Here is a 14,310-nt window from a genome sequence, read left to right on the forward strand (position 1 = left end):
TGTTTCTGGGAATGGTTGGATATTGTCGTCAGTGGATTAGTGGATTTTCGGTAATTGCGAAACCACTGCAAAGACTAACAAAAGCAGACATAAAAGATCCAATCAGATTGTCAAAAATTGAATTGGAAGCTTTTGAACAGTTAAAAAAAAGCTTATGTGAAGCTCCAGCTTTGGGTATGCCAGACTATGAGAAAGAGTTTGAGTTGTACTGCAGTGAAAGGGAAGGTTGTGCACTGTCAGTCCTGATCCAGAGGCATGGAAAACTGAGAAAGCCAATTGCTTATTTCTCAGCTGTTTTGGACCCTGTTGCAAAAGCTTTGCCAGGTTGCTTAAAAGCAGTGGCTGCAACAAGTGTAAGTCTTGAACAGAGTGAGGGTATCATTATGGGATTTCCTGTAAAGGTATATGTACCTCATTCGGTTGAAATTCTTCTTACCAGAAGCAAAACTCAGCACCTAACCAGTAACAGATTGACAACATATGAGAAAACAATTCTGGGATCAGATATTGTTTCTATTGCAAGATGTGTGAATTTAAATCCTTCCACATTATTGCCGGATGGTGTTTTTACTGAAGTTAATAATGAAACTGACATTGATCATGAGTGTCTGGATGTTGTAGATTACTGCACTAAACCTCGTCAGGACATAAAAGATGTTCCTCTACCTGAATCTGATTTGGTTTACTTTGTTGATGGTTCCTGTCTAAGAACAGACGAAGGAATTTTGAGAGCAGCATACTCAGTATGTACAGGTTCAGATGTTGTAGAGGGTTCACGTCTTGATGGAATTCGTTCAGCCCAAATTGCAGAATTAATTGGTTTAATTCGAGCTTGTGAAAAAGCAGCTGGTAAAAAGGTAACCATAGTGACTGATAGTCAATATGAGTATGGCGTAGTTCATGACTATGGTCAGCTCTGGTCTCAAAGGGGTTATTTGACCTCTGCGGGAACGCCAATCAGAAATGCAAAATTGATCAAGAGATTGATTGATGGCATTCAGTTACCAGAACAAATTGCTGTTGTAAAATGTGCAGCTCATAAAAAAGGAGAGGACTACATTACCAAAGGTAACGCTTATGCAGATGAGATTGCAAGGTATTGTGCAAAGAATAATTATTCAATCAATCGGGAAAAAGACAAAAGTCACATGTTGAATTCTCTCATGCTAATATCTGTAGTGGAAACATGGCAGGGAGTAAAAGAATTACAAGATGAGGCAGATGAAGAAGAGAAAAATACATGACTAAAAGCAGAATGCAGACAGCGAGAGGAAGATGGAGTTTGGGTCTACAAAGATGGCAGACCAGTAATGCCAAATTGCATGATTGCTGACATGGCACGGATATACCATGGTCCAGGGCATTTAGGGAGAGATTCCATGCTTAGACTTTTCAGAGAAACATGGTTCAGTCCAAAATTCAGAATCATAGCAGAGTCACTTTGCAAAAGATGTTTGCCCTGTCAACAAATTAATCCGAACAGGAAAACTGTTGTAAATTTGGGAACCATAGGACGGGAGGGTGGTCCTTTTACCAGGTTACAAATGCATTTCATTGACATGCCAAAGCACAATAAGCTCAAATATGTGCTTGTGTTTGTTTGTCTGTTTTCAAGATGGGTGGAAGCTTTCCCAACTCGTCATAATGACTCAGTCACTGTGGCAAAATCACTTTTGAGGGAGATCATACCTAGATATGGCTTTCCGGTATCTATTGAAAGTGATTGCAGAACACATTTTGAAAACAGATTGCTAAAACTGATTTTTGAATCTCTAAACATTGAACAGAAGCTGCACTGTGCATACAGACCAGAAGCATCAGGTGTGGTAGAACCGATAAATGGAACGATCAAAAACAGGATTTCAAAAATGTGTCTAGCCACAGGAGTGAAATGGATGGATGCTCTTCCACTTGTTTTGATGTCCTTGAGAAGTACTCCAGAGAAAAAGACAGGCCTTAGTCCTCATGATATTTTAATGGGCAGAATAATGAGGCAAGCATTTGTTCCAGTTGGCAAGCTTTTGAGTATTAATGATAGTGCAATCATTGAATACTGTCAGAACCTTTCTGATGTAGTTAATTCTGTATTTCACCAGGTGGGAACAGATGTGATTACTAAAGAGAAAGAACAAGATCACGATCTGTTGCCTGGAGACTGGTGTAGGAGAGTAGGGTCTGCTATCCTATGGTCACCCCAAATTTTTGCTTTTTGCTTCACTGGTTTATGACTTAATGTGGCTGTGGGCCTGCTAATCAGACCCACAGCCTGCTGTTCTCTCTCTAAATTACTGCCAATGCACTTTAGGTGCATTACGAATTGGAACTGGTTCACCTTATTGGCCCCTGTAACAGTGTACCCTAGGTACCCAGGGTATAGGTGCATCCAAGGCCTACCAGGGGCTGCAGCATGTATTGTGCCACCCCTGGCCTGGCCTCCATATTTGACACAACTGGCTGATCACTCAGCTGGGGTAAGTTGGTGTAATTACCTCTTACTTAGATATAGTATCCCTATATCTACCCTTAAACTGGACACATATGTTCCTATCAGCCACTTCTATGGAAGGCCTCATCAATCCTAGAGGCAGAGTGCTTGGAAATATGTGAGATGGTGCTCTAGCATGAGCTGAGCCTGTCTGCAGCTGTCGGGAACCACTCCCTAAGCTGTTCCGGGATATTGGCATACCATATACTCTTAAGTGCATTATAATCCTCGCGGTTAAATGCTATATTTGGTTTGGCTTTATCAAAACATGTCGAGTAAGGTGTCATACGAATTGGAATACTATCCCCTCGACAGTTCTGTCGACGGGGATAGCATTCCACCCTTCTAGAGGGACACGACATGTGTGTAGCCTTAACCCCGGTTAAAGTTAACCAGAGCCTCAGCATCACAAAATGGATGCTGCCACCACAGACACGAGTCTGGCCTCCTGCTGCTGACCGAAACTCGGCAGATGGTGGCCTGGACAAAGGGTTTCCTGCCTTGGGAGGTGCGAGCACCACCCCAGACAGGGTTTTGTGTATTGGGTAGGACAGGGCTGAATAGAATCAGACATGCCCGGGGCACACAAGGAGTCCCCGTGCATAAGCCAGTCCAAACCGGTCCTGGGACTTTCCAGACCCAGGCCTGGCGAGGAGCTGGACAAAGGAAAGGGGGTGTAACCGCCCCCCTTCCTGGTTCCTCCCAGAGGAGGGACCTAGTAGGTGATCCACCCCTCAGATTGGGAATAAGAGTGGGAGCAGTGCCATTGCACAGCAGATCATCCCGAATCAACTTTAAACAAAGAAGAAGACTGGACTTCGACATTCTGCTGCTCAGAAGACTGAAGAGAATCTCTCTTGTGGCCTAGGAGTGGCCACCCTGTGAACACAGGCACCAACCAGCAACTCGATGTCTGCTTTGCCGCCACCTCCTGCCGGAGCCCGAACCCAGAGCCCGACAAGACCCAGATTCCCAGACCTCTCACAGCCCGATCCACAGTCCCTGCAAAGAAGGGACCTGTGGAGGCACCGAGTGACGTGGGACCGGACCTCTTGGAAGACACTCAAAAAGCTGACTGCACAGCATCTGAGGCATCCTCGACATTGTGCTTTAGGGACTGAGAACCCCCACCACCGAGCAGCCCTTGCACCGAAGAAGAGCCCTCCAGCATCTCCACGATCTGCGTGGGGCCCTTTTGCATTGTGCCACTCGACGCGCCATCCCGGCCACTAGCCACGTGGTCAGCGGCCATCTTGGCGACGAAACCGACATATTACACAGCGGGTCTGGTTGTTCCAGACTTGCCCAAGCTCCTGTAAAAAGGAGCCCTCGCTCTGACCTTGCTGGTCCGAGTGTTAAGCATCTTTTGATTCCTGCGTGGCTTGCATTAGCCAAGGCCTGTTTGCTCCGATCAGGTCGCCGACACCGCCAACAGCGAGAAGCCTGCGTGGGACAGCTCGTGACCGACTCCTGGATGTCCTCTACCCCCGGTGTCCACGTGGCTGCAGAGAGAAGCTACACAACAACGCCTGTTTGCACCCGACATCGCCTGGTTCCAATCTGGTTCCAGGGTAGTCCCTGGCTAGTGACTTTGAACATTGTCCACTCTGCTTTCGGGTCTTCACAACTTCAAATCCACCCTTGAATCCACCGGAACTCTTCACCTCGAGCCGCCTGCAGCATCTTCAGCTCCAAGCACCATCGACCAGCGTGACGAAACCCGACACTACTTCGACCCTGTGCACCCGCTTCCTGTGGGTGAGGTAACTCAGCTCCGCCAGTGTTCCTACACTGGTACACATCTCAAGGGCCTGTGTCTGAAGTTTCAGCGGTCTAGGTCACTCGGAAGGTTCCTAACTAACTAACTTTGTACTTTTTACGCACCATAGACTTTACATTGGAAAGTGCGTGCACTTTTAACACTGCACCCGAGTCCCGCGGGCCTTTCCCGACTTAGTCACTGCTAGTCTCGAATAGCTCCAGCGATTCCCAAGGCCCTAGGCCTGTTCCCTTTCTAATTGGTATCTCTTATACCACTTTCTTAGTATATGGTTTAGGTGGCCCCTAGGGCTCATCCATATTGTGCAACTTTTGTGTATTTTAAACTGTCTTATGATTTAACGCTTGTGCTTCTGTGCTCATAAAGAGTCCAGGGGATTTTATAGTTAATAAATCAATATATATTTTCAATATATATCTGTGTGGTGTCCCTTTCATTTGGTATTCAAGGGGGTTGTGTATGGTATTACAGCTGGCTTCACATGCCTTTCAGAGTTTAGCCTAAGACTGCTTTGTCCACGTTACCACTAGGATAACTGGTCTACAAGGTTGAATTACAACCAATCTTCATAAGGGTTGCTTGGCATGGTACAAAGTGATCACTAGAATTAGTGAGCATTATATACCAGGCCAACTTCTCACATTGGTGAGCAGCGGATTGGGATCTGAGCTTGCTGTTGTTTTACCATTACAATCTTTGAGATTATCATTTGAAAGATCATACAGGTACCTGCTAGGTACATATAAAACAAGACTAGTATACTTAAGTTCTACTGAACTTAGTTGTTGTAGAGCAAAGGGAGTAGCACACCCTGACTACAACTACTAGATAGGTTTAGTAGGTAAACACCAGTGTAGGTAGATTGCAACACATCCACCCACACTAGAGCAATGTCTGGAGCAGAGGGTTCCACTGGGAACATCCCTGTTGAGAGTGACCCTCCGAGGGCACCATCCAAATTTGCTATTTTCTCCTTTAAGGAACTAAGACAGCTTTGTGTCTTAAGGGGTCTGAAGACAGGGCCTTCCCCTACTACAGACCACCTAAGAGAGCTCTTAGACCAGTCTGAGACTCTAAAGCCCTCTAAGGCAGACCCCACTGGGAATGCTGATGGAGGCCATCCTTCAGAGGATGATACTGTAGACACCCCTGTCCCTATCATCCTGGTAGATGAGGAAGCCCCCATCACTGGAGCTCCTCAGGTAGATGAGGAGGAAGAGGAAGAAGAGGAGGAGGGTGGAAGCAGTGAGTCAAATGATGACAGAAATAGTCAGGTGCTGGTCAGTAGACTGAACCAGGCTAACTTAAGCCTATTTGGGACTGAATCTGGTAACAACCCATTCAGACCCCCAGGTGGACTTAACCAGAAGCCTAGGAGGAGAAGGAGTCACTCAGGTGACTCTAAAAACTCCCATGCTTCTAGAGGTTCTCATGGTCACTCCAGAAGGGAGATGACTAGCCCTCAGAGAAGGGAACATGAGGCCAAAATGAGAGAGGCTGAGCTTAGGATCCAGAGACAAGAGTTAGAGGTTGCCCTGGCCCAAGAGAAACTTGCTAGAGCAAGACAGCCTAGAGAGAGTGGGGTAATAGAACCCACTGGTGGCAGCAATATCCACAAGGATAAAGACAGGTCTTTTGATAACAGAAACCTGAGTAAGATTGTGCCCCCCTACAAAGCTGGGGATGATATCCATAAATGGATAACTGCAATGGAGAGAGCCTGCAGAGTACAGCAGATCCCTCAGGAGCAGTGGGCAGCAATCTTGTGGCTCTCCTTTGAAGGTAGAGGCCGAGACAGACTCCTCACAGTTAGTGATGGGGATTCTAGAAACTACCTGGTCCTGAAGAGTGCTCTGATTGATGGGTTAGGCTTAAACACTGAACAGTACAGGTTAATGTTCAGAGATACCCAGAAGACACAGACTCAGGACTGGTCTGAATTTGTTGAGTGTGCCACTAAGGCTCTGGAGGGATGGTTGCTGGGAAGCAAGGTTACAGACTATGAAGGATTGTATAATTTGCTGATGAGAGAACACATTTTAAATAATTGTCAGAACCAGCAGTTGCATCAACATTTGGTTGACTCAGATTTGACCTCTCCCCAAGAATTGGGAAAGAGGGCAGATAAATGGGTAAGAACCAGAGTTAAGCAAAAGAACCAGAACCAGAACCAGGGTGGTGACCAGAAGAAAACAGACCAGAAAGGTGTGGGGAGCAGAAAGCTAAAGACCAGAAGTCTTCAACAGGGCCCCAAAATGATACAGAGGGTGGGTCCCAAACTTCCAAGAAGAAGAAGAAAGAAGGTCAGAAGAAACCCTGGTGTAAAACTTGTAAAAACACCTCTCACTGGACAAGTGAGTGTAAAAAGGGTGGAGCCCCCAGCACTGCAGCCCCTAAGGCAACTGCACCCACTAGTACAGCTAGCAGTGCTGGTTCACAAACCAAGGGGGTAGTGGGTATCACCTTGGGAACTGAAGGAGATTCTGACCTAGTCAGAACCCTTACACAGGCTGTTCTGATTTGTGAAGGGGACATAGATTTGACCCCTGACATAACTCCCAGTAACCTGGGCAAATACAGACAGACGCCTTTGATTAATAACAAAGTGGCTCAAGCTTACAGGGACACATGTGCCAGTGTCACTATGGTGACACCTAACTTTGTGGACCCTGGACAATACATGCCAGGTGATAATTACCTGGTGACCAATGCCAGCAATGTCACTACTACACAAAGTGTGGCACTTGTTAACTTTTCCTGGGGAGGGGTAACTGGCCTAAAAAGAGTTGTGGTTAGTGCTGATCTCCCAGTTGAATGTTTGTTGGGCAATGACCTGGAGAACTCTCTATGGTCAGAAGTTGAGTACAGGACTCATGCAGAGATGTTAGGAATATCATCACATGTCCTTGCTGTGACCAGGTCACAGGCCAAAAAGTGCCTCTCTGAACCTCAGGTCTTGGATCCTGGAACAATGGACCAAGCACCTTCCAAGAGGAAGAACAGGAGGGTTAAGGCTGTGCCTTCCCAACTGCCTGCAAGTGAGGATCAAGCGTCACATGAAGCTGGTCTTGAGACCCCTGAAGGAACTGTCTCTGAAGAACTTGAATCTGATCAGGTTGAGTTTCTGGGGACAAGGGGACCTTCTAGGGCAGACTTGTGGCAGGCTCAATTAACCTGTCCTTCTCTTGAACCCCTCAGACAGCAGGCTACTGCTGAGGCTGCTGGGAATGCTCAAGGCGCCCATAAAGTTGATTGGGATGAAGGACTCCTTTACACAGAGGGTAGAGACCCCAAGCCTGGTGCAACCAGGAGGTTGGTTATACCTCTGCAATTTAGGGGTTTCCTTCTCACCTTAGACCATGATATTCCGCTAGCAGGACACTTAGGCCAGAATAGGACCTGGGACAGGCTTGTCCCTCACTTTCACTGGCCCCACATGTCTGAAGACACCAAGGAGTTTTGTCGCTCCTGTGAAACCTGCCAAGCCAGTGGTAAAGCAGGTGGAACAACAAAGGCCCCCCTGATACCACTACCTGTGGTGGGGGTTCCATTTGAAAGAGTGGGGATTGATATTGTAGGTCCAATGGATCCCCCTACAGCATCTGGGCACAGATTCATACTGGTGGTAGTGGACCATGCCACCAGGTACCCAGAGGCAATTCCACTTAGGACCACAACAGCTCCTGTTGTGGCCAGGGCCTTACTTGGAGTTTTCTCCAGAGTGGGGTTTCCTAAGGAGGTAATATCTGATAGAGGTGCCAACTTCATGTCAGGATATTTGACAGCTATGTGGAAGGAAGGTGGTGTTAACTACAAGTTCACCACTCCTTATCATCCACAATGTAATGGGCTTGTTGAGAGGTTTAACAAGACCCTAAAGGGCATGATCAAAGGATTACCTGAAAAGCTCAGGCGAAGATGGGACATCCTACTGCCCTGCCTTTTGTTTGCTTACAGAGAGGTCCCTCAAAAGGGGGTTGGTTTCAGCCCCTTTGAATTGTTGTTTGGGCACCCTGTAAGAGGACCCCTGTGTCTGGTGAAGGAAGGATGGGAGTTACCTCTCAAAAAGCCTAAGCAAGACATAGTGGACTATGTACTTGGTCTCCGCTCCAGGATGGCAGAGTACATGGAAAAGGCATCCAAAAACCTTGAGGCTAGCCAAGAATTACAGAAAGCTTGGCATGACCAAAAGGCTGTCCTGGTTGAGTTTCAGCCTGGACAGAAGGTATGGGTGTTGGAGCCAGTGGCCCCAGCAGCACTCCAAGACAAATGGTCTGGACCCCATACCATTCTGGAAAAGAAGGGAGAGGTTACCTACTTCGTGGACCTAGGAACTCCCAGGAGCCCCCACGGGGTGCTCCATGTCAACAGATTGAAGGCATATGTCAGCAGGGAAGACATGGGCTTGCTCATGGCTACAGATGAGGGACAGGAGGAAGAGAGTGACCCTCTCCCAGACCTGCTCACTCAGAACCCTGAGGATGGCTCAGTTGATGGTGTGGCAGCCTCACTGAACATCAGCAAAATGACTGTAGACAAGTTCTGCAGGCATACAGGCATATGTTCTCATTGACACCCAGTCAGACTAACTGGTGTACCCATGTGGTGGACACTGGTGACAGTCTTCCTGTAAAGAGCAAGATTTACAGGCAACCTGATCATGTCAGGGACTGTATAAAGACTGAGGTGCAAAAGATGCTGGAATTAGGTGTTATTGAGCCTTCGGAGAGCCCCTGGGCTAGCCCAGTGGTTCTGGTCCCCAAACCTCACACCAAAGATGGCAAGAGAGAGATGAGGTTCTGTGTGGATTACAGAGGACTCAATGCTGTCACCAGGACAGATGCACACCCTATTCCAAGGGCAGATGAGCTCATTGACAAAATGGGTTCTGCCAAATATTTGAGCACATTTGACTTGACAGCTGGCTACTAGCAAATAAGGTTAGCTGAGGAGTCTAAAGCCAAGACAGCATTTTCTACCCCTAGTGGGCATTATCAATTTGTGGTGATGCCCTTTGGTTTGAAAAATGCACCTGCCACCTTCCAAAGGTTGGTGAATCAAGTCCTCACTGGGTTGGATGACTTTTGTGCAGCTTATCTGGACGATATTGCTGTCTTTAGCTCCACCTGGGAGGATCACCTGGTCCACCTGAAGGAAGTGCTTGAGGCTCTGCAAAAGGCAGGCCTCACTATCAAGGCAACAACGTGCCAGATAGGGCAGAGCAAGGTTGTATACCTGGGCCACCTTGTAGGTGGAGGCCAAGTTCAACCACTGGAGAGTAAGATCCAGACCATAAAGGACTGGTCCCCTCCAACTACCCAGACTCAGGTCAGAGCTTTCTTGGGCCTGACTGGGTACTACAGGAAGTTTGTTAAGAACTATGGGTCCATTGTGACTCCTCTTAATGATCTGACATCTAAGAAGATGCCCAAAAAGATTCAGTGGACAGAAAACTGTCAAAAGGCATTTGATGACCTGAAGAAGGCCATGTGCTCTGCACCTATCCTGAAGAGTCCTGACTACTCAAGAGAGTTCATTGTCCAAACAGATGCTTCTGAGTTGGGAGTGGGAGCAGTGCTTTCACAGCTTAATGTAGATGGCCAGGACCAGCCCATTGCTTTTATTAGCAGAAGGCTGACCCCCAGAGAGAAACGTTGGTCAGCTATTGAGAGGGAGGCCTTTGCTGTGGTGTGGGCCCTGAAGAAGTTGAGACCATACTTATTTGGCACTCACTTCAAGATTCAGACCGACCATAAGCCCCTCCTATGGCTTAATCAGATGAAGGGTGAAAACCCCAAACTACTCAGGTGGTCCATTTCCCTACAGGGGATGGACTTTACAGTGGAGCACCGCCCAGGGACTGACCATGGCAACGCAGATGGTCTCTCCAGGTACTTCCACTTAGAACATGAAGACACAACTGGTCAAGGTTAGTCTAATGTCCCTGCGTTGGGGGGGGGGGGGGTTGTGTAGGAGAGTAGGGTCTGCTATCCTATGGTCACCCCAAATATTTGCTTTTTGCTTCACTGGTTTATGACTTAATGTGGCTGTGGGCCTGCTAATCAGACCCACAGCCTGCTGTTCTCTCTCTAAATTACTGCCAATGCACTTTAGGTGCATTACGAATTGGAACTGGTTCACCTTATTGGCCCCTGTAACAGTGTACCCTAGGTACCCAGGGCATAGGTGCATCCAAGGCCTACCAGGGGCTGCAGCATGTATTGTGCCACCCCTGGCCTGGCCTCCATATTTGACACAACTGGCTGATCACTCAGCTGGGGTAAGTTGGTGTAATCACCTCTTACTTAGATATAGTATCCCTATATCTACCCTTAAACTGGACACATATGTTCCTATCAGCCACTTCTATGGAAGGCCTCATCAATCCTAGAGGCAGAGAGCTTGGAAATATGTGAGATGGTGCTCTAGCATGAGCTGAGCCTGTCTGCAGCTGTCGGGAACCACTCCCTAAGCTGTTCCGGGATATTGCCATACCATATACTCTTAAGTGCATTATAATCCTCGCGGTTAAATGCTATCTTTGGTTTGGCTTTATCAAAACATGTCAAGTAAGGTGTCATACGAATTGGAATACTATCCCCTCGACAGTTCTGTCGACGGGGATAGCATTCCACCCTTCTAGAGGGACACGACATGTGTGTAGCCTTAACCCCGGTTAAAGTTAACCAGAGCCTCAGCATCACAAAATGGATGCTGCCACCACAGACACGAGTCTGGCCTCCTGCTGCTGACCGAAACTCGGCAGATGGTGGCCTGGACAAAGGGTTTCCTGCCTTGGGAGGTGCGAAGCACCACCCCAGACAGGGTTTTGTGTATTGGGTAGGACAGGGCTGAATAGAATCAGACATGCCCGGGGCACACAAGGTGTCCCCATGCATAAGCCAGTCCAAACCGGTCCTGGGACTTTCCAGACCCAGGCCTGGCGAGGAGCTGGACAAAGGAAAGGGGGTGTAACCGCCCCCCTTCCTGGTTCCTCCCAGAGGAGGGACCTAGTAGGTGATCCACCCCTCAGATTGGGAATAAGAGTGGGAGCAGTGCCATTGCACAGCAGATCATCCTGAATCAACTTTAAACAAAGAAGAAGACTGGACTTCGACCTTCTGCTGCTCAGAAGACTGAAGAGAAACTCCCTTGTGGCCTAGGAGTGGCCACCCTGTGAACACAGGCACCAACCAGCAACTCAACGTCTGTTTTGCCGCTGCCTCCCGCCGGAGCCCGAGCCCAGAGCCCAACAAGACCCAGACTCCCAGACCTCTCACAGCCCGATCCACAGTCCCTGCAAAAAAGGGACCCGTGGAGGCACCGAGTGACGTGGGACCGGACCTCTTGGAAGACACTCGAAAAGCTGACTGCACAGCATCTGAGGCATCCTCGACGTTGTGCTTTGGGGACTGAGAACCCCCACCACCGAGCAGCCCTTGCACCGAAGAAGAGCCCTCCAGCATCTCCACGATCTGCGTGGGGCCCTTTTCCATTGTGCCACTCGACGCGCCATCCCGGCCACTAGCCACGTGGTCAGCGGCCATCTTTGCGACGAAACCGGCAAACTACACAGAGGGTCTGGTTGCTCTAGACTTGCCCAAGCTCCTGTAAAAAGGAGCCCTCGCTCTGACCTTGCTGGTCCGAGTGTTAAGCATCTTTCGATTCCTGCGTGGCTTGCATTAGCCAAGGCCTGTTTGCTCCGATCAGGTCACCGACATCGCCAACAGCGAGAAGCCTGCGTGGGACAGCTCGTGACCGACTCCTGCACGTCCTCGACCCCCGGTGTCCACATGGCTGCAGAGAGAAGCTACACAACAACGCCTGTTTGCACCCGACATCGCCTGGTTCCAATCTGGTTCCAGGGTAGTCACTGGCTAGTGACTTTGAACATTGTCCCCTCTGCTTTCAGGTCTTCACAACTTCAGATCCACCCTTGGATCCACCGGAACTCTTCACCTCGAGCCGCCTGCAGCATCTTCAGCTCCAAGCACCATCGACCAGCGTGACGAAACCCGACACTACTTCGACCCTGTGCACCCACTTCCTGTGGGTGAGGCAACTCAGCTCCGCCGGTGTTCCTACACTAGTACACATCTCAAGGGCCTCTGTCTTAATTTTCAGCGTTCTAGGTCACTCGGAAGGTTCCTAACTAACTAACTTTGTACTTTTTACGCACCATAGACTTTACATTGGAAAGTGCGTGCACTTTGAACACTGCACCCGAGTCCCGCGGGCCTTTCTCGACTTAGTCACTGCTAGTCTCGAATAGCTCCAGCGATTCCCAAGGCCCTAGGCCTGTTCCCTTTCTAATTGGTATCTCTTATACCACTTTCTTAGTATATGGTTTAGGTGGCCCCTCGGGCTCATCCATATTGTGCAACTTTTGTGTATTTTAAACTGTCTTGTGATTTAACGCTTGTGCTTCTGTGCTCATAAAGAGTCCAGGGTATTTTATAGTTAATAAATCAATATATATTTTCAATATATATCTGTTTGGTGTCCCTTTCATTTTTGTATTCAAGGGGGTTGTGTATGGTATTACAGCTGGCTTCACATGCCTTTCAGAGTTTAGCCTAAGACTGCTTTGTCCACGTTACCACTAGGATAACTGGTCTACAAGGTTGAATTACAACCAATCATCATAAGGGTTGCTTGGCATGGTACAAAGTGATCACTAGAATTAGTGAGCATTATATACCAGGCCAACTTCTCACAACTGGGTCAGAACCAAAGTTCATCGAAGGAGAAACTGTTTAGTACCTAGATGGCAGAAGGCAAGACAAGTAATTCTTGTCACGACAAATGCTATAAAGTGTAGAGGTTTGAAAGGGTGGGTGCATGCAAGTCACACCATTCGTGTACCACCTCCGGATAATTCTGATGAAGACAGTGAAACAACAACTGATTCAGATTCAGAAGGAGATCCTGAAGATCCAGAATCTGATGAACATCAACATCTGGAGAATCTAGATGCGGATCAGACCTTGAATGAAGAAGATCTGGAAATTGTGTCTGAAGATAAAGATGTTGATGAAAATCTGCTAGAAAAAGAATCTCTAAAAGGAAAAGAAGATTCAGAAGCAGAAGACTCTGAGCAAGACAAAAATCTAATACGGGAGAGTATTGAAAGGCAAAGGAGTAGCTCTGTATGCAGGAGCAACAATTCTGAAACTGGGAAGCTAAAGGTGATCCCTGAAGAAGAGGAAGAATTACCAAGTACCAGCTGTAAGGATGATGTTCCTAATGGAGTGAAGCTGCCGAGTAAAGAAGTTCCTAGGTACAGATTTGAAGTCTCAGAAACAGATACAGATGGGAGTGATGAAGAATCTGAAGTGAGAAAATTCAGGAAAAGATCTTGGAAAACTGAATCCAATGAAATGGTGCCAAAGAAAAGATTTTGAGAAGAGGAGATATTTGGGCAGAAGATAACCTGAAATTCAAATTAGTAAAGAAATCTAAAGAACAAATCAACGAGATCTCTAGTCAGGGAGGGGACTCTGATAAGAAAAACGAGAAAAATAAGAAAATTGAAGTAATCACTCGTAAGACAAAAAGATTGATAAAGCCGAATCAAAAATATAAGTCCCCAGAGTGGACATATATTATAATCCCGCCAATTGTTGAGGTAGGAAGCAGCAGTCAAGAAGATTTGGAAGAAGCTAGTGACAATGATTGAAGTTGATTAATTTTAAATAAGGGTTTTTAGTTCCTGGCATAAGGCTGAAGAAAATGTGTTAGGTGACACAAGGTTGAAGAAATTGTGTTAGCTGGAAAACACACGTTCATGTGACGCAAGGTCGAAGAAAAGTTGTTATAGGGTATTTTTAAAAAAAAAAAGAATTTTAAAAGGGGGAATATTTTAGTTTAGATTTAGTTTTATAATTTATATTAATTACATTATTTTAAATTTTTAAATTTTTGTTTTTAAAGATGCCTAAATCTAATACTTCAAGGTGTTCAATCTTGAAGAGGTGTTGCAAAATGTCTTCAGTTTGTGTGATTCTCTTAATACTGGTTTGGTTAATTTTAGCTGTAGTATACC

The sequence above is a fragment of the Lissotriton vulgaris genome, chromosome 1_1 (assembly GCF_964263255.1).
Source record: "Lissotriton vulgaris chromosome 1_1, aLisVul1.2, whole genome shotgun sequence".
NCBI lineage: Eukaryota > Metazoa > Chordata > Amphibia > Caudata > Salamandridae > Lissotriton > Lissotriton vulgaris.